We start from the raw sequence: 27,273 nt of genomic DNA, 5'->3' as shown, positions 1-27,273 counted from the left end.
CCATCAATGCCTGGACTTCGTGGTCTACATTTTCTGGTTCAGGAAGATCACCATCTATTTCTCCATCAGATTCATCCCGATCTTCAAATGTAAACGTCTTGATTTTTTTAAATAGAAAAGTTTTTCTCCACTGACTTGGCAACTTGTTTCCCTGTTGGTCTTCCCCTTCACACTCACTTTGAGCAACAACCAAAATTGATATCATCATCTCCTCAAAGTCAGTAACTAATTTGCATGTCGTCGTTACTCCAATACATCTCACGTAAAAGTCCTTCAAACATTTTGGCCTTCCACTGAAAACTTTTTTTCTGCATAACATTTTGATCAGGTGAGCTATGTCCAACCTTACAAAACATCTCAGAGGTCGCTGAAGTTTTTCACCGCGGAGCATATAGAAGCATGATGTGATGTATGCTGACAAGCGGCACTCGTTGAAAGATAATGTAATGGCATTTAGCAGTGCCAAAGAAAAGTCAGAGACAACCTCTGGCGGGACCCGATCGACTAGTTTGAGGAACATGCTGAGCCAGTACGCCAGAGAGATCGTGTCATGTTTCTCTGAGACCATCTGATAAATTGGCAAAATTTTTCCTTCGTTGCTCATCACCAGTTGGTACAAGAACACGCATTTTGTTTCACCATTTGGTTTCGCCATCGATCTGACAACGCTTCCTGTACCATCAATTGAAACTCTTTTTACAGTTTTTATTGCGTCTTTGTACATGGCAATTTGCATTGGTGAAATGTAGATGAAATAGAATTCGTCAAATCCTATATCTTTGATGCAACCTGCAAACTCACCTTCATACTTCATCCTATACAAGGATTCTATCGCAGAGAGTCCAGCTTTGATACCGAGATTTTCATTGATAGCTTCTTCTCTGATTTTTCTAATGGTTGCTGGATTAGGAAGATGACTCGGTTCTGCATCGCCGTATTCCATTTCCTTTGTAACTTCCTTTAGCCATTGCGCTGCCTTTTTTGACAAAAGTTCTTTGCCCGTAAGATGACGTTGCTCTCCTCGAAGATGCCTTTTTCGAAAATGTGGGATTCCACGAGTATCTGGCACAATTATCGCTACACTTACGCCAGTATCAGGCTTCGGTTCGCTTGGACAATGTCCGACGAACTTGGAACCACATTCCTTGCATTCTCCTTCAATTTTGAGCCAAACACTCCTCTCGCTGTCAAATACCCGAGCACGTTTGAAACTCCACGGACACGGTAATGGGACTTTATCACTGCAGTATTTCGCGATTATGCTCGTCCAAGGTCCTTGCAAAGATCTGTAATTGCGTGGTCCTGTTTTTTCGATGTACGTTTTTTGGATTGGTTGAATAGTTTTCCAAACTTAATCTTCGATGTCAATGGTAATGAATAATTGTGGAAGTGGTCGATTTGTAGTTGTCTGAACTGTGGCATAATCTGGATCTTCTTTGATGGTACTATTTACAGAAGAGTCGTGAGTGGTATTAAGTGGCAATTTCGAACTAACGGGGATTCCAAACCGTTCCTTAACTTGGTCCAATATGTTGTGTCGGTTGATTCTAACATACACGTTTAGAACATACACATACATTTTTCCCCCCAGGATCTTACTCGCTTCTTCCCAAACACGGTCGTTTCTTTTTTTCAAGTCTCCTGCTTCATTTTGAAAAATATTCACTAAGCAGAGAGCTTCTACGATTTCATCGGGAAGTTGTGCAGCAGTTGGTGGCATGACTATATTTGAATGGTCAAAACAGCTAGAGTCCTACGACAAACCATAAAATGTGTTCAAATTACAATTAAATTCAAATTCTAAGAACCGCGGGACAGTTACGAAATGAAGGAGATGAGTTACAGCGGGGCCTTTAACAGGACTTCGCAAAACACATTCTGTTTTTTATCTATGTACATATATCTTTTTTTTAAGTAATGGTAAAACTTTTCTTAAAATTAGTATTGATGCGTTGTAAAGAAATGGTCCATCATTAGAATAGCGAAATTCATAGAAAGTCGTTAAAAAAACGTTTAGTGGTTTTCCAAGTGTGTTCCAAGGGTTCATTTTTTTTTGTTTAAGAGTCAAACGAAGATTTATCTCAACTATAGTGATCAATAATTTTAGGGAGATGGTCAATTACCATAACTCCAATTACAGTAGAACTCCAATTATCCGAATTAAAGGGGACCGGGACCCATTCGGATAATCAAATATTCGGATAATCGGATTTTCGTTTTCTTTTCGAAGCCATGGTATATAAACAATACAGTATTGTACACGCACAAACAAAAGTAAGCCATAGCGAAAGAGTAGCGTCCTCGCAAGTGAATATGCAAGTGAATATCACACTTTTTAATCAAAACAAACAATCGCGGGGGGAAGTCAGTGTAGGCACAACGGCAAGTTAAGGCAAGTCAAGTCAAGACTTGTGATTCGGATAATCGGCGATTCGGATAGTCGGAGTTCGGATAATTGGAGTTCTACTGTACTATAAAATAGTGGTTGATAGGTATAACAAAGATTTTAATCGTACGAATAGTTATTCCAGACCCCTTTTCACATGACCTTGAAGGTGGTCAATCGATTTTATGGGATGGTCAATCAGTTTTATGGGATGGTCAATCGATTTTAGGGGATGGTCAATCGATTTTATGGGATGGTCAATCAGTTTTATGGGATGGTCAATCAGTTTTAGGGGATGTTCAATCAGTTTTATGGGATGGTCAATCGATTTTAGGGGATGTTCAATCAGTTTTATGGGATGGTCAATCGATTTTAGGGGATGGTCAACCAGTTTTATAGAATGGTCAATCAGTTTTAGGGGATGTTCAATCAGTTTTATGGGATGGTCAATCGATTTTAGGGGATGGTCAATCGTTTAAACTGCTCTATACGTTAAAATTCATTTTTTAAATATGTTTTCTTATGTCCGGGAGCCAGTGTGAAGTTGGCCCCCGGAAAGTTTTTTTGCTGCAATTTTTTTTCGGAAGGTGGTCAAACGAAAATTTTTGTGGTCAATAGTGGTCAAACGATGGTCAATAATGGTCAGTTATTATTTTGTTGAAATTCAAAAGTTGGGGTGCCAACTTCACAGACCTGAAAAAGTAACCTTCCGATGTTTTTTGGCTGTAATTTAAAAAAAAAATGAAAAACTTCGATTCTTTTTGTGGATTATTTTTATTTGGTCTTTTAATTTTTTTACATCAAGTCGAGAATATGATGTCATGTAAATGACCGCCGCCACAGTTGATTGTCATTTGTACCCTTTTTATGGCAAGTGACCTTTTTATGGTCACTTTGGTCAGAACTTCCGGCGATAGGTCCTCACATTCTTGACGGATATTGTCTTTAAGAGCTGCAAGAGTTTGAGGCTTGTTAACATAAACCCGTGACTTCAAAAATCGTACAAAAATAGGTCTGGAGCGGTCAAATCAGGCGATCTTGCTGTAGGCGATGTAGCGGATCGTATATATGTGGCCGATCCTTTTGAAATTTGGCATATCGATTTATTTTGCCAAAAGAGGAATCCATTGAAACTCCCATCCTTCTAACTTGAAAAACATCGAAGTTATAGCATTTCCGATCAATCAGTTATAAGACAATAGGATATAGTCGGCCGATCCTTATGAAATTCGACAAATCAGATTTTTTTTTCCAAAATAGAATCTGTACCAAATCCCATCTTTCTAACTTAACCCTTCATATGGCATAAACTCCGATTTTGATGCGGTTTTTGTTTTTAGATATATAATTAAAAATAAAAAATACACTTTTTTTTCGTTTTCCCGATTTTTGATTTTTTACACTTTTATTAAGGATAAAGGATATGTTGCATAAATACATCAAATATGCTTGGGTTCAAAATTAAACTTAATATAATCCAAAAATTTATTTAACATAAATGAATATATTTGTAATGTTTTTAGTGCATTAAACAAAATATTTGAATTCATAATATATTTAATAGTTTCAGTGCTCAGTTTACATAGATAAAACGTAAATTTTATTATAATATTTGCTATAAGGCGCTTAAATTACTGTTTAATTTAAGTGAAAATTGGTGAAACAATTATTTCTTTTATTGAAGCATAAAGCTACTCCACATTTGTTGCACATGACTTGAGAATATCCTGCACAGTTTGGAAACTTGCATCTTATTCTTTTGTCTGCCCAAATTGGCCAATGTCCAACCTGATCCTGTCGTACCATTTGGTTTGGTACATGCTGAGTTGGACCTCTCTGCTTCTTTAGCTGCAATTCATTTTCAATGACGGAACTTCGTTTACCCAATTTTGATTTAGTGTTAACTTTTGTTAGCACTTCTGCGATATCAAGCCGAAAGTCTGATGAACTTAAAACATTTCCAGGATATCCATTTGCCTTCATAACACGTTTATACAACAACCAAGCGTTGCTGATTGTAAGGTCCAGTAAATGATAAAAGATTCTGACTTGCCAACGTTTGCTTCTCAATAAAATTTTATATCTTCCGATTATACTGTCGATCAGATCAACGCCTCCCATAGAACTGTTGTATTGTGCTACAGCGAAAGGACGGTCAATTTGTATATATTCCTTTTTGGCCTTGTTTAAAAGAGGTAATGAATTAAAATAATTGTCAAAATATAGGCGAAAATTCTGATGCCTGGGGACTTCTCTGGCCAATCTTACAACACAATTTGATGCTGCTCCTAGATCTGGCTCGTTAAGTAGTACTACGTTTTCATTGCCAGAATCAATCTCGAATTTATAGCAGAAGCCCGAATTACCGCTTAAAACATATATTTTATATCCCCATTTATGAGGCTTGTTAGGATTGTACCGTTTCATATGTGATCTTGCTTTTGTTGAACAAATCTGTTCGTCGACACACAAAAACTGTTCCTTAGGTACTTTTCCAAAATTATTATTAATTTCCTGAATAAGTGGTCGTATTTTGAAAAGCCGATCATGACGGGAATCAGTCAAAGGCAGATTATTATCATTGTTGTTGAAATGAATGTGACGTCTGATTGTTTCAAATGTTTTTTGTGACATAATGTTTTGACCAGAAAAGGGCACATTTTGGAAGTCGTGAAATGGACATATACAACACAATTCCAACAAACTGTTGAATATCCAAAGGAGTAAAAGTAATATTTGCGTTTGGCTCTTTTTGATGAATGTAAAGGTTAGTTTCATTCGAAATATTCTCAAAAACTTTTTTAGGAAATAGATACGAAAAAAATTGAATAGGCTGGGACAGCTCCATTAGTTCCGGAGGTAACGCAGTGCTCGTGAGCAGCTGAAGTTGGTTCTCATTCAAAATCAAACTGCGTTGTCTCCATAGCAAATTCCTTCTTAGGTCCTTTTTGCTAGAAGTCGCAACATCGTTGACATCCTTGCTTGGAACATTCAAGTCGGTAGGGAGTTCAACTTGATTTTCCAAAACTTCGTCATCTGAGGTCTCAAAATCTTCTTTATTGGGATAGTAATCGCTTTCGTCATCAGCAGAAAAGTCGAGATCATCCTCGCTATCCACGCTATTAAAAAAACTTTCTATTTGCGAAGGCGTTAATCCTTTTTCTGACATTATTCCTATGTAATACAATAGTATATACCATTTGAAACATAACATAACTTTGGTTCCATAGATGAACATATAACACAGACGACAAAGACAATAAATACCAAATAATTGTATATAAAAACACATAAAACATAACATAATAATAATCACAAACAAATAAATGTTGCATATATACATCAAAACTGAGACTGCACAAATTATCTCTGAAAAGCAGTTTGATGTATATCTGCAACACAACGATACTCACTATTTTCACGTAACACATAAACCATAACATAAAAACTCGGCTGCACATGCATTATAAACATAAATACCTTTTCAATTGTGCCGTTTTGTTTAAACAAATAAGTTGTATTTTAAGAAATATTTGTAATTGAAAGTTTGGAACGGAGCTCACGTGCTTGTTTCACAAAATTGGCGGGAAAAGTAAACTTATGTTGTCAAAACTCATGGTAGAGTGGGATCAGGTCATACTAATAAAAAAAAGCCTTGTTGCATTATGACATCACACTAACACATGCCACTTTCTTTATAAACACTATGAAATAGTTGAATTCAAACGGTATGTTGCAGATATGCATCACGGCCATATAAAGGGTTAAAAAAAACCAAAGTTATTTCAATTTCGATCGTTCTATGACAGCTATAGGATATAGTCGGCCGATCCTTATGAAATTTTGTACATAAGATATGTTGGTCAAATATAACATGTGTGGAAAGTCCCAACCCTCATTTAAAAAACACCAAAATTATGGCATTTCCGATCAATCAGTTATATGGCAGCTATAGGATATAGTCGACCGATCCCGGCCGTTCCGACTTATATGCTACCTGTAAGGAAAAGAATGTGTGCAAAGTTTCAACTCGATAGCTTTAAAACTGAAAGACTAATTGACAGACGGACATGCTCATATCGACTCAGGAGGTGATCCTGATCAAGAATATATATATATACTTATATATATACTTTTTAGGGTCGGAGATGTCTCGTTCACTGCGTTGCACACTTTTGACCAAAATCATAATATCTGTGCAAGGGTATAAAAATTATTAAAACATTTTGCATGGAGAAAAGAAAAAAAATTAAAATTAAAATAACATATTTTGGCAAACTGTTTTAATAAAATTCCCATTCGAAAATGATTTTAGCTTTTACAGCTGACTACATATGTATGATTGATTGCAATGATCTCTTGCAGTGGAAAGTTTTCGGTAATTCAACAACAAAATGCATTATGCCGAAAAACGTTGAGACTATGCAAGTGTTTTTGCTCAGCTCAGCAACAGAGGCAATAAAAGAGAATAGGAAAACTATGCAAAAATGTTGTTTTAATTTGCCCATGCTGGGATCCGCACACATGTAAGAACTTTATCCAAAAACCTTTAGCTTTAATGAAACTTTTAATGCGCCTAGGCATACTTTCAACCAAATTCTGCAACATTACCTTTGAAATATTTTTCCACCCGGTTTCTATCCTGATCCACAGTTCCCCAGAGCCCTTAGTCTGGGGATAATTTTCTTAGTCAACTTGTTGAGAAATAATTTCTTCAATGGGGTAAGCACATTTGTCCCCGAAGTCTGAAAGATTGGTTTCCTAAATACTAGGATAATGCTCCATTTCATGAAAACGCAATATAAAACCACCATAAACCTGCTTTCAGATATTAGTAGTTTGTGAATATAATAAGTAGTAGAATATTTATGTAATTTCAGAGGTCTACAAATTCAGGACAATTTTTTATTTCATAAGCTGCCAATAGCTAATTTTCATGAAATGGAGCATTATCCTAGTATTTAGGAAACCAATCTTTCAGACTTCGGGGACAAATGTGCTTACCCCATTGAAGAAATTATTTCTCAACAAGTTGACTAAGAAAATTATCCCCAGACTAAGGGCTCTGGGGAACTGTGGATCAGGATAGAAACCGGGTGGAAAAATATTTCAAAGGTAATGTTGCAGAATTTGGTTGAAAGTATGCCTAGGCGCATTAAAAGTTTCATTAAAGCTAAAGGTTTTTGGACAAAGTTCTTACATGTGTGCGGATCCCAGCATGGGCAAATTAAAACAACATTTTTGCATAGTTTTCCTATTCTCTTTTATTGCCTCTGTTGCTGAGCTGAGCAAAAACACTTGCATAGTCTCAACGTTTTTCGGCATAATGCATTTTGTTGTTGAATTACCGAAAACTTTCCACTGCAAGAGATCATTGCAATCAATCATACATATGTAGTCAGCTGTAAAAGCTAAAATCATTTTCGAATGGGAATTTTATTAAAACAGTTTGCCAAAATATGTTATTTTAATTTTAATTTTTTTTCTTTTCTCCATGCAAAATGTTTTAATAATTTTTATACCCTTGCACAGATATTATGATTTTGGTCAAAAGTGTGCAACGCAGTGAACGAGACATCTCCGACCCTAAAAAGTATATATATAAGTATATATATATATTCTTGATCAGGATCACCTCCTGAGTCGATATGAGCATGTCCGTCTGTCAATTAGTCTTTCAGTTTTAAAGCTATCGAGTTGAAACTTTGCACACATTCTTTTCCTTACAGGTAGCATATAAGTCGGAACGGCCGGGATCGGTCGACTATATCCTATAGCTGCCATATAACTGATTGATCGGAAATGCCATAATTTTGGTGTTTTTTAAATGAGGGTTGGGACTTTCCACACATGTTATATTTGACCAACATATCTTATGTACAAAATTTCATAAGGATCGGCCGACTATATCCTATAGCTGTCATAGAACGATCGAAATTGAAATAACTTTGGTTTTTTTTAACCCTTTATATGGCCGTGATGCATATCTGCAACATACCGTTTGAATTCAACTATTTCATAGTGTTTATAAAGAAAGTGACATGTGTTAGTGTGATGTCATAATGCAACAAGGCTTTTTTTTATTAGTATGACCTGATCCCACTCTACCATGAGTTTTGACAACATAAGTTTACTTTTCCCGCCAATTTTGTGAAACAAGCACGTGAGCTCCGTTCCAAACTTTCAATTACAAATATTTCTTAAAATACAACTTATTTGTTTAAACAAAACTGCACAATTGAAAAGGTATTTATGTTTATAATGCATGTGCAGCCGAGTTTTTATGTTATGGTTTATGTGTTACGTGAAAATAGTGAGTATCGTTGTGTTGCAGATATACATCAAACTGCTTTTCAGAGATAATTTGTGCAGTCTCAGTTTTGATGTATATATGCAACATTTATTTGTTTGTGATTATTATTATGTTATGTTTTATGTGTTTTTATATACAATTATTTGGTATTTATTGTCTTTGTCGTCTGTGTTATATGTTCATCTATGGAACCAAAGTTATGTTATGTTTCAAATGGTATATACTATTGTATTACATAGGAATAATGTCAGAAAAAGGATTAACGCCTTCGCAAATAGAAAGTTTTTTTAATAGCGTGGATAGCGAGGATGATCTCGACTTTTCTGCTGATGACGAAAGCGATTACTATCCCAATAAAGAAGATTTTGAGACCTCAGATGACGAAGTTTTGGAAAATCAAGTTGAACTCCCTACCGACTTGAATGTTCCAAGCAAGGATGTCAACGATGTTGCGACTTCTAGCAAAAAGGACCTAAGAAGGAATTTGCTATGGAGACAACGCAGTTTGATTTTGAATGAGAACCAACTTCAGCTGCTCACGAGCACTGCGTTACCTCCGGAACTAATGGAGCTGTCCCAGCCTATTCAATTTTTTTCGTATCTATTTCCTAAAAAAGTTTTTGAGAATATTTCGAATGAAACTAACCTTTACATTCATCAAAAAGAGCCAAACGCAAATATTACTTTTACTCCTTTGGATATTCAACAGTTTGTTGGAATTGTGTTGTATATGTCCATTTCACGACTTCCAAAATGTGCCCTTTTCTGGTCAAAACATTATGTCACAAAAAACATTTGAAACAATCAGACGTCACATTCATTTCAACAACAATGATAATAATCTGCCTTTGACTGATTCCCGTCATGATCGGCTTTTCAAAATACGACCACTTATTCAGGAAATTAATAATAATTTTGGAAAAGTACCTAAGGAACAGTTTTTGTGTGTCGACGAACAGATTTGTTCAACAAAAGCAAGATCACATATGAAACGGTACAATCCTAACAAGCCTCATAAATGGGGATATAAAATATATGTTTTAAGCGGTAATTCGGGCTTCTGCTATAAATTCGAGATTGATTCTGGCAATGAAAACGTAGTACTACTTAACGAGCCAGATCTAGGAGCAGCATCAAATTGTGTTGTAAGATTGGCCAGAGAAGTCCCCAGGCATCAGAATTTTCGCCTATATTTTGACAATTATTTTAATTCATTACCTCTTTTAAACAAGGCCAAAAAGGAATATATACAAATTGACCGTCCTTTCGCTGTAGCACAATACAACAGTTATATGGGAGGCGTTGATCTGATCGACAGTATAATCGGAAGATATAAAATTTTATTGAGAAGCAAACGTTGGCAAGTCAGAATCTTTTATCATTCACTGGACCTTACAATCAGCAACGCTTGGTTGTTGTATAAACGTGTTATGAAGGCAAATGGATATCCTGGAAAAGTTTTAAGTTCATCAGACTTTCGGCTTGATATCGCAGAAGTGCTAACAAAAGTTAACACTAAATCAAAATTGGGTAAACGAAGTTCCGTCATTGAAAATGAATTGCAGCTAAAGAAGCAGAGAGGTCCAACTCAGCATGTACCAAACCAAATGGTACGACAGGATCAGGTTGGACATTGGCCAATTTGGGCAGACAAAAGAATAAGATGCAAGTTTCCAAACTGTGCAGGATATTCTCAAGTCATGTGCAACAAATGTGGAGTAGCTTTATGCTTCAATAAAAGAAATAATTGTTTCACCAATTTTCACTTAAATTAAACAGTAATTTAAGCGCCTTATAGCAAATATTATAATAAAATTTACGTTTTATCTATGTAAACTGAGCACTGAAACTATTAAATATATTATGAATTCAAATATTTTGTTTAATGCACTAAAAACATTACAAATATATTCATTTATGTTAAATAAATTTTTGGATTATATTAAGTTTAATTTTGAACCCAAGCATATTTGATGTATTTATGCAACATATCCTTTATCCTTAATAAAAGTGTAAAAAATCAAAAATCGGGAAAACGAAAAAAAAGTGTATTTTTTATTTTTAATTATATATCTAAAAACAAAAACCGCATCAAAATCGGAGTTTATGCCATATGAAGGGTTAAGTTAGAAAGATGGGATTTGGTACAGATTCTATTTTGGAAAAAAAAATCTGATTTGTCGAATTTCATAAGGATCGGCCGACTATATCCTATTGTCTTATAACTGATTGATCGGAAATGCTATAACTTCGATGTTTTTCAAGTTAGAAGGATGGGAGTTTCAATGGATTCCTCTTTTGGCAAAATAAATCGATATGCCAAATTTCAAAAGGATCGGCCACATATATATGATCCGCTACATCGCCTACAGCAAGATCGCCTGATTTGACCGCTCCAGACCTATTTTTGTACGATTTTTGAAGTCACGGGTTTATGTTAACAAGCCTCAAACTCTTGCAGCTCTTAAAGACAATATCCGTCAAGAATGTGAGGACCTATCGCCGGAAGTTCTGACCAAAGTGACCATAAAAAGGTCACTTGCCATAAAAAGGGTACAAATGACAATCAACTGTGGCGGCGGTCATTTACATGACATCATATTCTCGACTTGATGTAAAAAAATTAAAAGACCAAATAAAAATAATCCACAAAAAGAATCGAAGTTTTTCATTTTTTTTTTAAATTACAGCCAAAAAACATCGGAAGGTTACTTTTTCAGGTCTGTGAAGTTGGCACCCCAACTTTTGAATTTCAACAAAATAATAACTGACCATTATTGACCATCGTTTGACCACTATTGACCACAAAAATTTTCGTTTGACCACCTTCCGAAAAAAAATTGCAGCAAAAAAACTTTCCGGGGGCCAACTTCACACTGGCTCCCGGACATAAGAAAACATATTTAAAAAATGAATTTTAACGTATAGAGCAGTTTAAACGATTGACCATCCCCTAAAATCGATTGACCATCCCATAAAACTGATTGAACATCCCCTAAAACTGATTGACCATTCTATAAAACTGGTTGACCATCCCCTAAAATCGATTGACCATCCCATAAAACTGATTGAACATCCCCTAAAATCGATTGACCATCCCATAAAACTGATTGAACATCCCCTAAAACTGATTGACCATCCCATAAAACTGATTGACCATCCCATAAAATCGATTGACCATCCCCTAAAATCGATTGACCATCCCATAAAACTGATTGACCATCCCATAAAATCGATTGACCACCTTCAAGGTCATGTGAAAAGGGGTCTGGAATAACTATTCGTACGATTAAAATCTTTGTTATACCTATCAACCACTATTTTATAGTACAGTAGAACTCCAATTATCCGAACTCCGACTATCCGAATCGCCGATTATCCGAATCACAAGTCTTGACTTGACTTGCCTTAACTTGCCGTTGTGCCTACACTGACTTCCCCCCGCGATTGTTTGTTTTGATTAAAAAGTGTGATATTCACTTGCATATTCACTTGCGAGGACGCTACTCTTTCGCTATGGCTTACTTTTGTTTGTGCGTGTACAATACTGTATTGTTTATATACCATGGCTTCGAAAAGAAAACGAAAATCCGATTATCCGAATATTTGATTATCCGAATGGGTCCCGGTCCCCTTTAATTCGGATAATTGGAGTTCTACTGTAATTGGAGTTATGGTAATTGACCATCTCCCTAAAACTATTGATCACTATAGTTGAGATAAATCTTCGTTTGACTCTTAAACAAAAAAAAATGAACCCTTGGAACACACTTGGAAAACCACTAAACGTTTTTTTAACGACTTTCTATGAATTTCGCTATTCTAATGATGGACCATTTCTTTACAACGCATCAATACTAATTTTAAGAAAAGTTTTACCATTACTTAAAAAAAAGATATATGTACATAGATAAAAAACAGAATGTGTTTTGCGAAGTCCTGTTAAAGGCCCCGCTGTAACTCATCTCCTTCATTTCGTAACTGTCCCGCGGTTCTTAGAATTTGAATTTAATTGTAATTTGAACACATTTTATGGTTTGTCGTAGGACTCTAGCTGTTTTGACCATTCAAATATAGTCATGCCACCAACTGCTGCACAACTTCCCGATGAAATCGTAGAAGCTCTCTGCTTAGTGAATATTTTTCAAAATGAAGCAGGAGACTTGAAAAAAAGAAACGACCGTGTTTGGGAAGAAGCGAGTAAGATCCTGGGGGGAAAAATGTATGTGTATGTTCTAAACGTGTATGTTAGAATCAACCGACACAACATATTGGACCAAGTTAAGGAACGGTTTGGAATCCCCGTTAGTTCGAAATTGCCACTTAATACCACTCACGACTCTTCTGTAAATAGTACCATCAAAGAAGATCCAGATTATGCCACAGTTCAGACAACTACAAATCGACCACTTCCACAATTATTCATTACCATTGACATCGAAGATTAAGTTTGGAAAACTATTCAACCAATCCAAAAAACGTACATCGAAAAAACAGGACCACGCAATTACAGATCTTTGCAAGGACCTTGGACGAGCATAATCGCGAAATACTGCAGTGATAAAGTCCCATTACCGTGTCCGTGGAGTTTCAAACGTGCTCGGGTATTTGACAGCGAGAGGAGTGTTTGGCTCAAAATTGAAGGAGAATGCAAGGAATGTGGTTCCAAGTTCGTCGGACATTGTCCAAGCGAACCGAAGCCTGATACTGGCGTAAGTGTAGCGATAATTGTGCCAGATACTCGTGGAATCCCACATTTTCGAAAAAGGCATCTTCGAGGAGAGCAACGTCATCTTACGGGCAAAGAACTTTTGTCAAAAAAGGCAGCGCAATGGCTAAAGGAAGTTACAAAGGAAATGGAATACGGCGATGCAGAACCGAGTCATCTTCCTAATCCAGCAACCATTAGAAAAATCAGAGAAGAAGCTATCAATGAAAATCTCGGTATCAAAGCTGGACTCTCTGCGATAGAATCCTTGTATAGGATGAAGTATGAAGGTGAGTTTGCAGGTTGCATCAAAGATATAGGATTTGACGAATTCTATTTCATCTACATTTCACCAATGCAAATTGCCATGTACAAAGACGCAATAAAAACTGTAAAAAGAGTTTCAATTGATGGTACAGGAAGCGTTGTCAGATCGATGGCGAAACCAAATGGTGAAACAAAATGCGTGTTCTTGTACCAACTGGTGATGAGCAACGAAGGAAAAATTTTGCCAATTTATCAGATGGTCTCAGAGAAACATGACACGATCTCTCTGGCGTACTGGCTCAGCATGTTCCTCAAACTAGTCGATCGGGTCCCGCCAGAGGTTGTCTCTGACTTTTCTTTGGCACTGCTAAATGCCATTACATTATCTTTCAACGAGTGCCGCTTGTCAGCATACATCACATCATGCTTCTATATGCTCCGCGGTGAAAAACTTCAGCGACCTCTGAGATGTTTTGTAAGGTTGGACATAGCTCACCTGATCAAAATGTTATGCAGAAAAAAAGTTTTCAGTGGAAGGCCAAAATGTTTGAAGGACTTTTACGTGAGATGTATTGGAGTAACGACGACATGCAAATTAGTTACTGACTTTGAGGAGATGATGATATCAATTTTGGTTGTTGCTCAAAGTGAGTGTGAAGGGGAAGACCAACAGGGAAACAAGTTGCCAAGTCAGTGGAGAAAAACTTTTCTATTTAAAAAAATCAAGACGTTTACATTTGAAGATCGGGATGAATCTGATGGAGAAATAGATGGTGATCTTCCTGAACCAGAAAATGTAGACCACGAAGTCCAGGCATTGATGGACAAAATCCAACAAACTGCAAAGGAGGAGGTTGATAAATGTTAAGACTCACAAAAACCAAATTCTTATTACTTGAAGGATTTAGTAAAACCCATTATGCAACTGGCACGATTTTTCCCCCTTTGGACTAATGTCATGAAAGATAAGTTCAGTTCTGATTACGATGTTGGTACATCAGCAGTCTCAGAATCGTATTTCAAAGACCTTAAAAACTTGGATTTAAATGATTTCAATGGACCAACAAGAGCGGATAAATTTTTCGTTGCGCACATGCGTTCCATTGAATCATCATGCAAAATTCAACGTGCCTTAGTCAAGCGAAAAAATGCAACATTTCCAAAATTCATTGACTCGAGTGTTTTGAAAAAAAAAACAGAAAAGAATGCGATGAAGAAAAAAAACATGGAAATAAAAACGCTAACGAAAAGGATAATCTTTCTTTCTTTAATGAGGAAAAAAATTAACACTTATTCGAAGAAGAGAACTGGAAGGGGAAAAATAATGCTAAAAAGAAGATTGAAGAGGAAAAGAAGTTGACTGATGTAACAATGAGTAAGGTGTCTGAGAGTGCATTTACCAAAAACACGGCAATTAAAGTATCAAACAACCCAAACACGGTCCATGAAAATCATACTTTTTTCATTAATGAGGAAAGCAATGGCTACTTGTACGAAGAAGAGAATCGAAAGGTGGACGTTACTAATAAAAATGTCAAAGATGAAAAGAAGTCGCCTATCCTTCAGTATCACAGTGTACCCGAAATCTTATCAAATGACGAAGGATTACCATCATTTTGCACCAACCAAATCCCGATCGGAATTAAAATAGATAAGAAAGAAGCCGTTGATGAACTCAAAATTGATTGTGACAAAAATAAAGTGAAATAAGTTTGGTTTTGTTTTGTATTGAAATATGTTTGGAGTTTATTTATTGGAGTTTATTTATTGGAGTTTATTTATTGGAGTTTATTTATTGGAGCAGCAATGGTGCCGCTCCAACGATCGAAATGTCTCTGCTCTTTTACAATATTCTTTAAGTCTAACTAAGGCTAAGTCTCATAGCTGCGCTGCTCGCAGGCAGCGGCAGAGAGACGGCTACGTATCTATATACTTATGTATATTGCTATGCGCTCTCAAGTGTAAGCGCGAGAGGTATGTATATGCTGTCCGTTCGTTGCAATTATGCCGACGCTAGCATTTACCGTGTGTGGGCTAATCCATAGCGATCGGATCATATTTCGGCCACTTAGGAGTTATGACCGGGATTTTGAAATATGTAAACACTGCAACAAAGTGTTACAGTGTGTACCCTTTAAGTATCTTCGGTACAGTGGGTATTCAATATATGTGCATACTACATCTCCCTCCTTTTGAAAAATAACGTAATATAATGAAGTTATTTTTATAATAAAAATTTCTAATTAATACATTCCCTTTTTTTTTTTTTTTATTTTATTAGAATTGAAGAAAATGAAATTATAAAAAAAATATATGTTTATTTATTTATTTATATATGTGTGTCTTTGTATGGCCATACTAAGTACAATTTATGAAATAAAGATTTTTAACCTATCCTTATGAACTGTTTGTTTCCTATGTTTATTATTTGTTATTATAATGTTGTCTCTATCTCCTATTTCCGTTACTATATACGGACCTGTATATTTAGGATCTAACTTATGACCTGTCTCGTTTTTTAATAAGACTTGGTCACCTACTGATATATCTATATCCCTTACTTTATGATCATATAGAATTTTATTTCTATTCTTATTTGTTTCTAACATAACTCTAGCTCTTTTATAGGCTACTTCTAATCTATACTTACTCTCCTTAGCATAGTCATCTATATTATATAGTGCTTCTATACTATCTATGCTATTAAAATGTTTCGGTAAATTACTTGTTTTACCGAATACTAGCTCATATGGACAATAAGTGTGTGCCATAGATGGGGTCGTGTTGAAACAAAAGACAAAATATTGAAGCTCAGTTTTATCAACCGATATGTAAGATCGTATGTACTCATTGAAAGTTCTATGACTTCTTTCTATTGTTCCAACTGTCTGGTGGTGGTGTGCTGTGGATGTAATATTTTCAATCTTTAAATATTTGCATAAATCGTCTATAATTGAATTCTTATATTCTGTTCCCATGTCCGTAATGAACGTCTTCATTGGACCGTACTTCAGAATAAAAGATTCAAATATTGCTTTAGCGACAGTATTAGCATTTTTATTTGGAACAGGTATTGCAACTAAATACTTAGTTAAATCACATATTAAAGTGACTGCATACTCATTGCCATTTTCTGATTTTGGCAATGGACCAATGGTGTCCACTATCACTCTGTCGAAAGCGTTTATTGGTGTGTCTGTAATTGTTAAAGGAGTCTTTATGTGTTTAGTTATTTTGGCTTTCTGGCATTTTTGACATTTTCTTACGTACTCAGTTATATCTTTAGACATGCCTTTCCAGTAATAGTGTCTTTTTACTTTGGCCAAAGTTTTTGATATGCCAGTATGACCTCCTTGAATTGGATCATCATGAAATGTAGACAAAATTGCTTCTTTTTCTTTTAAATTTGTTATTTTGGTCACCGGGTTGAGTAGCGCTACTCTTAATGTTTTCAAGATTTTATTTCCCATTAATTTAAAATTATCTACTGAAGTATATTCAAAGATATTTTCCCACGGTGCCACTTTGAGTTGGCTGATTTTATGTATACCGGCTTGCATTTCAAGCCTTTGGAAAAATTGATCTAAGTCAATAACTCCATTAGTATATAAATCGCTAACATCATATCTTGCAGTAATTTTTCTGCCTTGTTTAAATAAACATAACGAATTTTTTATCTGCAAGGTCACTACTTTACGTACTTCATCATTGTTTATGACGTCGTATACGTTGGGCTTAGAAGCTTTATTTAAAGATTGCATAGGCAATTCTTGTTTTTGATTTTCCGCGCGGAATTTTTGTCTACTTTGATATCTGGTAGTGACTTTCAATATATTTCTAGTTATATTTTGTAGATCTTTGATGGTTATCCTTGATAAAGCATCAGCTACATAATTATCTTTTCCCTTTAAATATTCGACTGTAAAATCGTATTCTTCTAGTTCGAGCCTCATACGTGTCAGTTTAGAACTGGGATTGATCATTGAGAAGAGGTATATTAAAGGTCTGTGGTCTGTTTTTATTAAGAAATGTTTTCCATATATATATGGTCTGAAATGTAATATCGCCCAATGAATTGCAGCCAATTCCTGCTCAGTAGTACATTTGTTACTTTCACCTTTTGTAAATGCTCTTGATGCGTATGCAATGGGAAGTTGGAGTCCATTATGGTTTTGAGTTAAAACCGCTCCACATGCTTGCTTACTTGCATCTGTTATTATACAGAATTCTTTAGTGAAATCTGGATATTGTAGCAAGGTAGGTTCCATAAGTTTTGTTTTTAAGTATTGAAATGCATTTTCACACTCATCCGTCCATTTAAAAGGAACATTCTTTTTACATAATCTTGTTATGTGCCGTGAATAGTCGGCGAAATTTTTTATAAAACGTCTATAATAGTTACAAAATGCTACGAAACGTCTAGCACTGTCCGCGTCGTGCGGAACTGGGTAGTTCATAATGACATCGTATTTCTTGTCATCTGGAAGTATTCCTTTATCAGTGCATTTATGACCTAGAAAAGTCACTTCATGCATAAAAAATGAACATTTTTCTGGATGTAACTTTAGGTTGTATCTTCTACATTTCTCAAAAACATCTGTTAAGTTCTTAAGCATATGCTTTTCGGAACAGCCAATTACTATTAAGTCATCCATATAAAGGAATGCTTGAGAAGGTTCTAGACCAGAGAACGCAATAGTCATCATTCTTTGAAACGAATTAGGGGCTATTTTTAATCCAAAAGGTAATCGCGTGAAACGATATGAGCCGTTGCTCGTTGAAAAGGTCGTTATATCTCTTGAGCCTTTTTCGAGTTCAATTTGATGGAATCCTGACATTAAGTCAAGACATGAAAAGTATTTTGCTCGACCTAGTTGATCTAAAATGTCATCAATTCTAGGTAATGGGAATTTATCAGATAGTAATTTTTTATTTATCTGGCGGTAGTCAATTACTAATCGCCATTTCTTAACATTTGACCCGGGGGATGATTTCTTAGGAACAAGTAACAATGGGCTATTGTATTCAGATACTGACGGTTCGACAATCCCGTCAGAGATTAATTTACCTACTTGCTTTTGAATTTCGTTCACCTGACTATGTGGGCTTCGATAGTTTTTTATATATACGGGTTCATCATCTTTTAATCTCAATTTCTGTTTATAAAAATTATTGGTGGTTATTGATTCGGTTTCCAATCCGAATATATCGCTATACTGGGTGCATAAGCTAGAAAGCTGTGACTTAAACTGTGGAGGGAAGTTTTTTGAAAGTTGTGATAGTACGGATTTTTTCCTATTGTCTGAATTTGTATTGACTACATCGTAGTTCGAAAGTGGTTCATATGTTAGGTTATCAGTACTGACTACTTGGTTGGTATTTGTTGTGTTTAGTAGTCTTATGAAGGCATTATTAGATGTTGCTATGGTATTTGCAATATAAATGCCATGCTGAATTTCCTGATTTGGAATAAATACACTGTCTTCTTTTAAGTTAAGCTCAATTTTCCGAATAACTTGGGATCTTGCTGGCAGAAGTATTGAATTATTGCCAGAACTATGAGTTATTGGTACATTAATTGGAAATTTTAAGTTATTGGGTCTAATTATAAGCCAATCTTCAGATGGCTTGAAGTCTAATTGACAGTTGAATTTTTTTATAAAGTCGATGCCTATTATTCCATCGCATGGAATTGGGAAATGTGAATTTAGAATATGAAAATCGTGTGGAATTATGTATTTAGTTGTCTGTATTTCCAAAGAAACTAAACCTTTGGATTTGGTTATTTCTTGACTTATGCCTTTTATGTCTATGATGTGATCATCTTGGATGTTTTGGAAGGTATCCGAAGTTTCTTTTAAAATGGAAATGTCTGCACCTGTATCTATTAAAAAGATAAGCTCTTTTCCAGTAGCTACATTGAAAAATGAAACGAATATATTTTGACTGAGATTAATGGTGTGAACTTTGACTTCTTTTACTATTGAGTATTTAAAGGGCTTTGGGAGTTTCCCGAAGTGTTTTGGTCAGTATTTTGTGCAATTCTGACATTGCTTTGATTATTGCCATTGGGGCCTTGGTACGAGTTTCCACCGCCTCTATAGTTTCCTCTATATTGGCCTCGTCCTCCCCTGTTGTTTTGGTTGTTGTAGTTATTGTTGTTATTTTGGTAATTGTTGTTGTAGTTATTGTAATTACCACGAGAATTACCACTATAATTTCCACGTCCGCGATATGAGCCGCGCTGTGGATAATTCTTGAAATATAGGACAGTATTTGACTGTCCAGTTGCTTCGGTGCAACTATTGACAAATTTGGAAACAGCATCGTTCATAGTACTAAAGGTGCCAGCTTGCATGATAAGTTTCACCTTATCGATTGTGCAATTTTTAGTCATTGCTTTGACCGCATGCTGCGTGGAATAACTTCTGGCTAGCTCTAAAGGTAAACCATCCGTTATAAATGCACCTTCTAATGCTTTCGTCATCTGCTCAATTTCTTGGGTATATTGGTTAGCAGTTTTATTGCGCTGCTGTAGGTTCATCAGCTTCGCTGATAATACTTCTACAGTTTCGCCCTTGACGTTGCCTCTTAGTTTAGAAATCACTTCAGTAATTGTTGTCTCATTACCGATTAGATTTCTGGCGACACCTTTTAGCTTTGTTTTTATTATGGAGACAGCTAATTCTTCGTGCTCGCCTTTTATCGATTCTATTATTTGTAAAGCATCAATGAAACTCGTTAAATTTTCAGCCTTACCATCAAAAACTGGTATAAGCTTGGATGCTGTATTAATAAAATCAATATTTGATTGTGCCATTGTTACAAAGTTAATTATTTTGTTTTCTATTACACTAGAGGTATCTGAATCTGCTGAATTGTCCAGATCAGTGTATACCGCTGGAATAGTAAGATTATTCAAATCTTCATCCTCTATTTTGAGGTTTACTTTGGGAATCTCTTCTGACTCTGATTCATTCGCTTCTGTTGATTCTGAGTCAGGTGCAGTGTCAACTGCTATTGGGGTGTTTAGAACGGTTGGTATCGATATTTCTAAACTGTACTTTTGTTTAACAAATATTAAATTAGATCGTAGTCGGATCAAAAGTTTCGATACCTGCGACCAATGATCTTGATTTAACCTTTCCCTGTGTTTATGTATTAGCATTCGTGCTTCATTAAAGCATTCTACTAATATTTCAACATGCTTCCTAACAGTGTTCGTTTGGATAGGTCTATTCTGGGTTAGTGACTTATATGATCTGTCAAAATTAGTTTTAATGTTTGATAATTCTGTGTATAATTTGTTCCATTCCATGCCTTTAGTTTGGCCGTACTTTGTGAGAGGAATATATTGACATATTTTTATATTTATTATTTTATTTTATTTATTTTTTTTTTTTATTTCATTTTCTTAGATTTAGGTGTTAACATTTATGTGTAATCTGTTGTTTGTGCTATATATATTTTTTCCTTATTTTTATTTATTTGCTGCTTATATTTTATCCAGGTCATTTCCCCGGCTCATATACCTTTTTTTCAGACAATTATTATGCAGCTTGTAAATCTTATAAAAAACAGCGGCGCACATAATAACGACAATGATTACTAAAAGTACATGTACCCAATATAGATCAACGTTGGTAGATTCTACCTTGTTGATGACATTGGCAGTGGAATCCACTGTTTTTATGTCCAACGTCATTTTGGTGGGTTTTGCATATACTTTTATTTGTGTTTCATTAAAATTATAAAGATCTTCTGTTGGAAATTTACTTATCGCATTACTGCGCATTTAAGTTAACAGCTTCCTACCTAGTTTTTTGCGTAGCTTTACAGGCTACACGTCTAATCGAGCAGAAAAGGTTCCGCTCGGTTTTACAAAATATTATATTATGAATATAAAAAAAATATGCATCGCAGTGCAATCAAAAAAAAATATGCAGCGCAGTGCATGAAAAAAAATTTTTTTTTCCAGGTTTGGTGGTCCTTCCTTCCACGTCAGCTGGTCGTCGCCGGTTTGACTGTGCTGACGCTCCCTCGAGGGCGCAGGTGGCGGTCGTGCCTCCCACGCTTGCTATTGTTTTGGGTTGGTCTTCGCTTTATTCTTCGGCTTCACGCATGTGCAATTGCATGCTGCAGAGTTGAGAGGTCCGGGGCAGTCGGTCGGCCAGACCTGTGGTCGTTTTGGCAGAGGCTTGGAAATATTCTGTGTCGATATTAGTTTTTGGTTTATAACTTTAATTTGATTTTCCGAGCGAGTTGTGCTCTGTGGTACTTTGTTTCGGAGGGTTTCTCTTAAGAATTCAAGCTCGTTGTATAGCTTTTGCGCCGTCGTCCATGCGGGCGGTGTTGATTGAGCAAATAGTAGCCACTTTATGCGGGCTATTCTTTTGTTGATTTTTTTCTTTAGACCTCCACGTACCATTGTGCACACTCTACTCACTCAGACGTTTTTCTCGTATGATGTATTTTTCCTTTTGCATTTTCAATCCTTTGATTCCTTTTAGCCTTGGTTCCGAATATCTTCCTAAATCCTCCAGGACTCATGTCACGGTCGCCATGAAATAAGTTTGGTTTTGTTTTGTATTGAAATATGTTTGGAGTTTATTTATTGGAGTTTATTTATTGGAGCAGCAATGGTGCCGCTCCAACGATCGAAATGTCTCTGCTCTTTTACAATATTCTTTAAGTCTAACTAAGGCTAAGTCTCATAGCTGCGCTGCTCGCAGGCAGCGGCAGAGAGACGGCTACGTATCTATATACTTATGTATATTGCTATGCGCTCTCAAGTGTAAGCGCGAGAGGTATGTATATGCTGTCCGTTCGTTGCAATTATGCCGACGCTAGCATTTACCGTGTGTGGGCTAATCCATAGCGATCGGATCATATTTCGGCCACTTAGGAGTTATGACCGGGATTTTGAAATATGTAAACACTGCAACAAAGTGTTACAGTGTGTACCCTTTAAGTATCTTCGGTACAGTGGGTATTCAATATATGTGCATACTACAAAAGTCAGAAAGCCTTTATCTGAAAAGAACGAAGTTAAGATTGTCACAAGAGGAAAATATTTAACGAAATGTCCAGACATTCAGTTCATTTATAATCGGCCACTAAGACGAAAGAAAAGCTTGGTACTGAGAAACGGTGTACTATTACCTCCAGTACCGATTGGAAATAGACTTGTGTAAGTCAAGAATATTTGTACTTTCGACTCAGCTCTCGAAATTCTTTCGACCGCCTACATTGATAATGCTAGATACAAAGAAAACATCGACAGTTTGGACGACAACAATGTAGTGATTGCGCTTATGAAACAGTACGTCTCCGATGGACCAACTGCCCACTTTTACATCGATTGAGGACAATTTCTCGCCACCCAGTATGATATAGATGAAAATAACGTTTTGATCTGTGCTGCGAATATAGAAACCTTCATAGAGCGGAATCTGACGGACTTTCCCAGCGCTTCAATACACATATCTTGCACCAATTGCGACTACATCATGAGGCAGCTTACATCAATCGATGTTGATGCGCAGGAAGTCATCACTTGTGGTTTCACCCAAGGCTTTCACAATTTTGTTCAGAAATACTTTGAGGCGAAACAGTATGTATGCCAACGATGTGGAACTGAAAAAACAAAAATAACGAATCCTGGGACACACATTTTTTTTAATGTCGAATTCACGATGGACAAAAAAGATCATGCGATGTTCAATAAAACAGTTGCCGATTCAATTCTGCTTTCTGATATCCCGACAAAAATAGAAATTCTAGCAGAGACGTACATCCTCAATGGAGCCGTTGAATTTGTGCGACCTCAAGATTCTGATGGGATTGGACACTACATGGCACATTGCAGGAGACTAACTGGTCAATGGGAAGTTCACAACGATCTGAGCAGAGAGGTGACACGAATAAAGAACATAGAAAAACATTTTGTAAAAGTGTCTGTTTTGTTGTACTCAAGAGTTTGAAGAATTGATTCATTAAAAACTATAGAAATATACAGAATATATAAAAATAAACTGAAAATAACATATCATTTATGATCCTGTTAAAATTTTGATATAAGCAGCTGAAAAAAAAACTTTTTGAGTACCCACATAATTTGTAACGGTACTGTAGAAATTTACCTTTGAATAAACGAAAGCGAAACAAAATCGCATTTTTTTTTATATTTCCAAACTTGAGTTTTTTTTCCAAATTTTTTGTAGGTGGTCAATCAGTTTTATGGGATGGTCAATCGATTTTAGGGGATGCTCAAACGATTTTATGGGATGGTCAATCAGTTTTATAGAATGGTCAATCAGTTTTAGGGGATGGTCAATCAGTTTTATGGGATGGTCAATCAGTTTTATGGGATGGTCAATCGATTTTAGGGGATGGTCAATCGATTTTATGGGATGGTCAATCGATTTTAGGGGATGGTCAATCGATTTTATGGGATGGTCAATCGATTTTAGGGGATGGTCAATCGATTTTAGGGGATGGTCAATCAGTTTTATGGGATGGTCAATCGATTTTAGGGGATGGTCAATCGATTTTATGGGATGGTCAATCAGTTTTATGGGATGGTCAATCAGTTTTATGGGATGGTCAATCGATTTTAGGGGATGGTCAAACAGTTTTATAGAATGGTCAATCAGTTTAAGGGGATGTTCAATCAGTTTTATGGGATGGTCAATCGATTTTAGGGGATGGTCAATCGTTTAAACTGCTCTATACGTTAAAATTCATTTTTTAAATATGTTTTCTTATGTCCGGGGGCCAGTGTGAAGTTGGCCCCCGGAAAGTTTTTTTGCTGTAATTTTTTTTTGGAAGGTGGTCAAACGAAAATTTTTGTGGTCAATAGTGGTCAAACGATGGTCAATAATGGTCAGTTATTATTTTGTTGAAATTCGAAAGTTGGGGTGCCAACTTCACAGACCTTACTTTTTCGCCACCCTGTATAAAAATATCATGTCATGGTGTTAGTAGCTCTACTCCTCCGAAATGGCTCGAGCGATTTTCGTGAAATTTTGTGGGCATATTCGTTAGGGCTGAGGATCGGACAACATCTATTGTTTCAATTTGAAATTTGATCTCCCGCCTTCGCCGGTCGATAATTTATCAACTACGAGTATCAATCGATCAGTCCCCGCTCTATTTGTCACTCCGGTCGGTCCCCTATCTTACTCACTAAACATTTTTCAGCCATTTTGCATTGTGTACAATCGTAGCAGTGACGGTTATACGTATTACTGTCGCAATGCCAAGAAAAGGCAAAGGGGCCAATTTGAGTCTTCGAACGGTCAAATTCACTACCGCGCGAGATAGAAGAGCACGAAGTTCAGGCGAACAAATCAAAGAAGATAATGCAAATGCGCGTGTGAGCATAACGCAGTTGCGTCAATCAGAATCGCAAGAGGCACGAGATGAACGCAATCAAGAAAGACAACTGCAACGAAGAGAAGCACGCAGATTCATAGTTAATCGACTTAGAGGAATTGACCAACAACGCCAACAAGTTCATCGAGCATTTACATCAGGGGCATTTCTTCGACTAGCATTCCAGTATGAACCTGATGTTGAATATTCTGCTCATTCCAAAGTGATTATTGGTACTTTGGATAAGGAATGCCTGTATTTTCATGCACTTAAGTTTAAAAATGAACCACTTGAGATGTGTTGCTCATCAGCAAAAGTACAACTACCCGAAATTGAAACACCACCGCAACCATTGCGCGGTTTACTTCTCGTTACAGATCCAGAATCTAACATGTTCCTGAAGTCAATTCGTACATTCAATTCAATACAATGGAACCGTGAACTATAGAACTAACACCGTGACATGAAAATTTTATATATTAAAGATCAATTTATGAACCTAAATAAATAAAAAATAAAAATAATAATAAAAATTCAATAATTTTCAATATATACATAGTAAATAATAATTATTCTTATTGAACTAAAAAAAATTTTTCTAGAAAAAATATATATGGAAAAACAACGTTTGCTGGTTTTTCTAGTTATTTTATAATGATCAATTAAGAGCATAATGATAAGATAATGATCAATTAATGGCCAGATTAAGAGGTCGAAATTGATCGAATTTATTGCAGGTTTGGTTGAAATTAACTAAGAAATTAATCATTTTTACTTTTCAAAAAACCTATTTAAATTTAATGTTTTTTTCATAAATATTATTATTTATTTTCAGCTTTAATTAAATTCGATTGTCTTTTCAGTTTTAGTTATCTTTATTTTTTTAATTGTATTTTAGAATAAAAATGTTGTATGTAATTTTCCAATTGACTAATAAAAAGAAAAGCAATAGCAAAACCAAAAAAATTTGTTTGTTTTCTAAAAATTTCCTTTATTGCGGTTTGGTCGCTTTTTCGAGAGCACGGCAGCTTTTGGGTTGCGTTCTGTATGCATTTTATACAATTTGTAGTCCTTCTACGAGGAACGTTAAAATTTATGCGTGTTAGTAATTGCTGGCTGTCTACATTTCCATTAAGGGGGCAGGATGGTTTGAGACTTCAAAAAAAATTTTTTTTCAGAAATTTTGTATATAGTAGAACATTATCTCAGGAATATCCTGTGAAAGTTTCATGTCGATCGGACTAAAACTTGCTGAGATACCGATTTTCTAGTTTCTTTCTTTCCATATACTTTCCATTGCTTTTAAAACTTTAAACGCGTTTTTCTCAAAACAACTTTTTCAAGTCGTTGCGTAACGTAACTCAAAAAATAATCGGATCTAAATAAAATTTTTCACACATATTTAGTACAATAAATACTTGCGGATAAACGAACGCTTTTTTTAAAAAATTATTTATTTATTTATTTATTAAAATATAAATATTTTTTTTTTACCATTTTTACGGGCAATAATGGTCGGATTTTTATGTAAAAATGGTATCTCCGACTTTACAACCGCGCCAAAAATTCAAAATCGCATATTTTTCAAAATGGTTTCGTTCATCCGCATAAAAAACTAATATTTTAAGTAAATCAATTCAATTTTTTTATTTCCGATAACACTGTAAGGCCAGATTTTACGCACCGCAAGAGACCAATTTTTGGAAGCGACTCCGGCCGACTGCCCGTCACGGGATAAATTATATAATTATATAATATATAAAAAAATTGAATTGATATATTTACTCAGACATAAAAAAAAAATCGCAAAAATCTGCTATTTTTCAGCCTCTGAAACCATCCTGCTCCCTTAATTTCACGACACCTAGCATCGTTCTACGGTTTGTTAATGATGTTAAGTTGATTAATAAAAGTCTACTATGATAAAAGCGGAGGTGAAGATATAGACTTCTCATTTCATACAACGGAAATGGGCGCTAAAAATTTATTGCGGCAGGCCCCAGCAGGCCACAGAGAGAATCTGTGTGTGTGTGTTCGACTTCGTTTTGAAGCCAGCTAAAATTTTAAATTTTTGTAACTATTCAGGCAGGGGCCTGTCGCAAGAAATTTTTTCGTCCATTTCCGTTGTATGAAATGAGAAGTCTATATGTTGTATGGTTAGTGGTACGGATCATTAAATTCTTTTGAAATTCTTTTAATAAAACCAAGCATACTCATTGCTTT

General features: G+C 35.7%; 2 long non-coding RNA genes across 2 annotated transcripts; one reads left to right on the top strand and one right to left on the bottom strand.

Moving 5' to 3' along the window:
* Positions 1-5,038: 5,038 nt before the first annotated feature.
* On the bottom strand, positions 5,039-6,271 carry LOC123257101. Its single transcript, XR_006507043.1, has 2 exons — positions 5,950-6,271; positions 5,039-5,560 (listed from the first exon to the last, which is right to left on the bottom strand). It is a non-coding gene; the product is annotated as an uncharacterized LOC123257101 (long non-coding RNA).
* Positions 6,272-8,227: 1,956 nt separating this feature from the next.
* Positions 8,228-9,460, top strand: LOC123257102. Its single transcript, XR_006507044.1, has 2 exons — positions 8,228-8,549; positions 8,939-9,460. It is a non-coding gene; the product is annotated as an uncharacterized LOC123257102 (long non-coding RNA).
* The last annotated feature ends 17,813 nt before the right edge of the window (positions 9,461-27,273 follow it).

This window comes from Drosophila ananassae, chromosome 2R (genome assembly GCF_017639315.1).
Source record: "Drosophila ananassae strain 14024-0371.13 chromosome 2R, ASM1763931v2, whole genome shotgun sequence".
Taxonomy (NCBI): domain Eukaryota; kingdom Metazoa; phylum Arthropoda; class Insecta; order Diptera; family Drosophilidae; genus Drosophila; species Drosophila ananassae.
The sequence above is the reverse complement of the archived record's forward strand: the minus strand, read 5'-3'. Positions and strand labels throughout refer to the sequence as shown.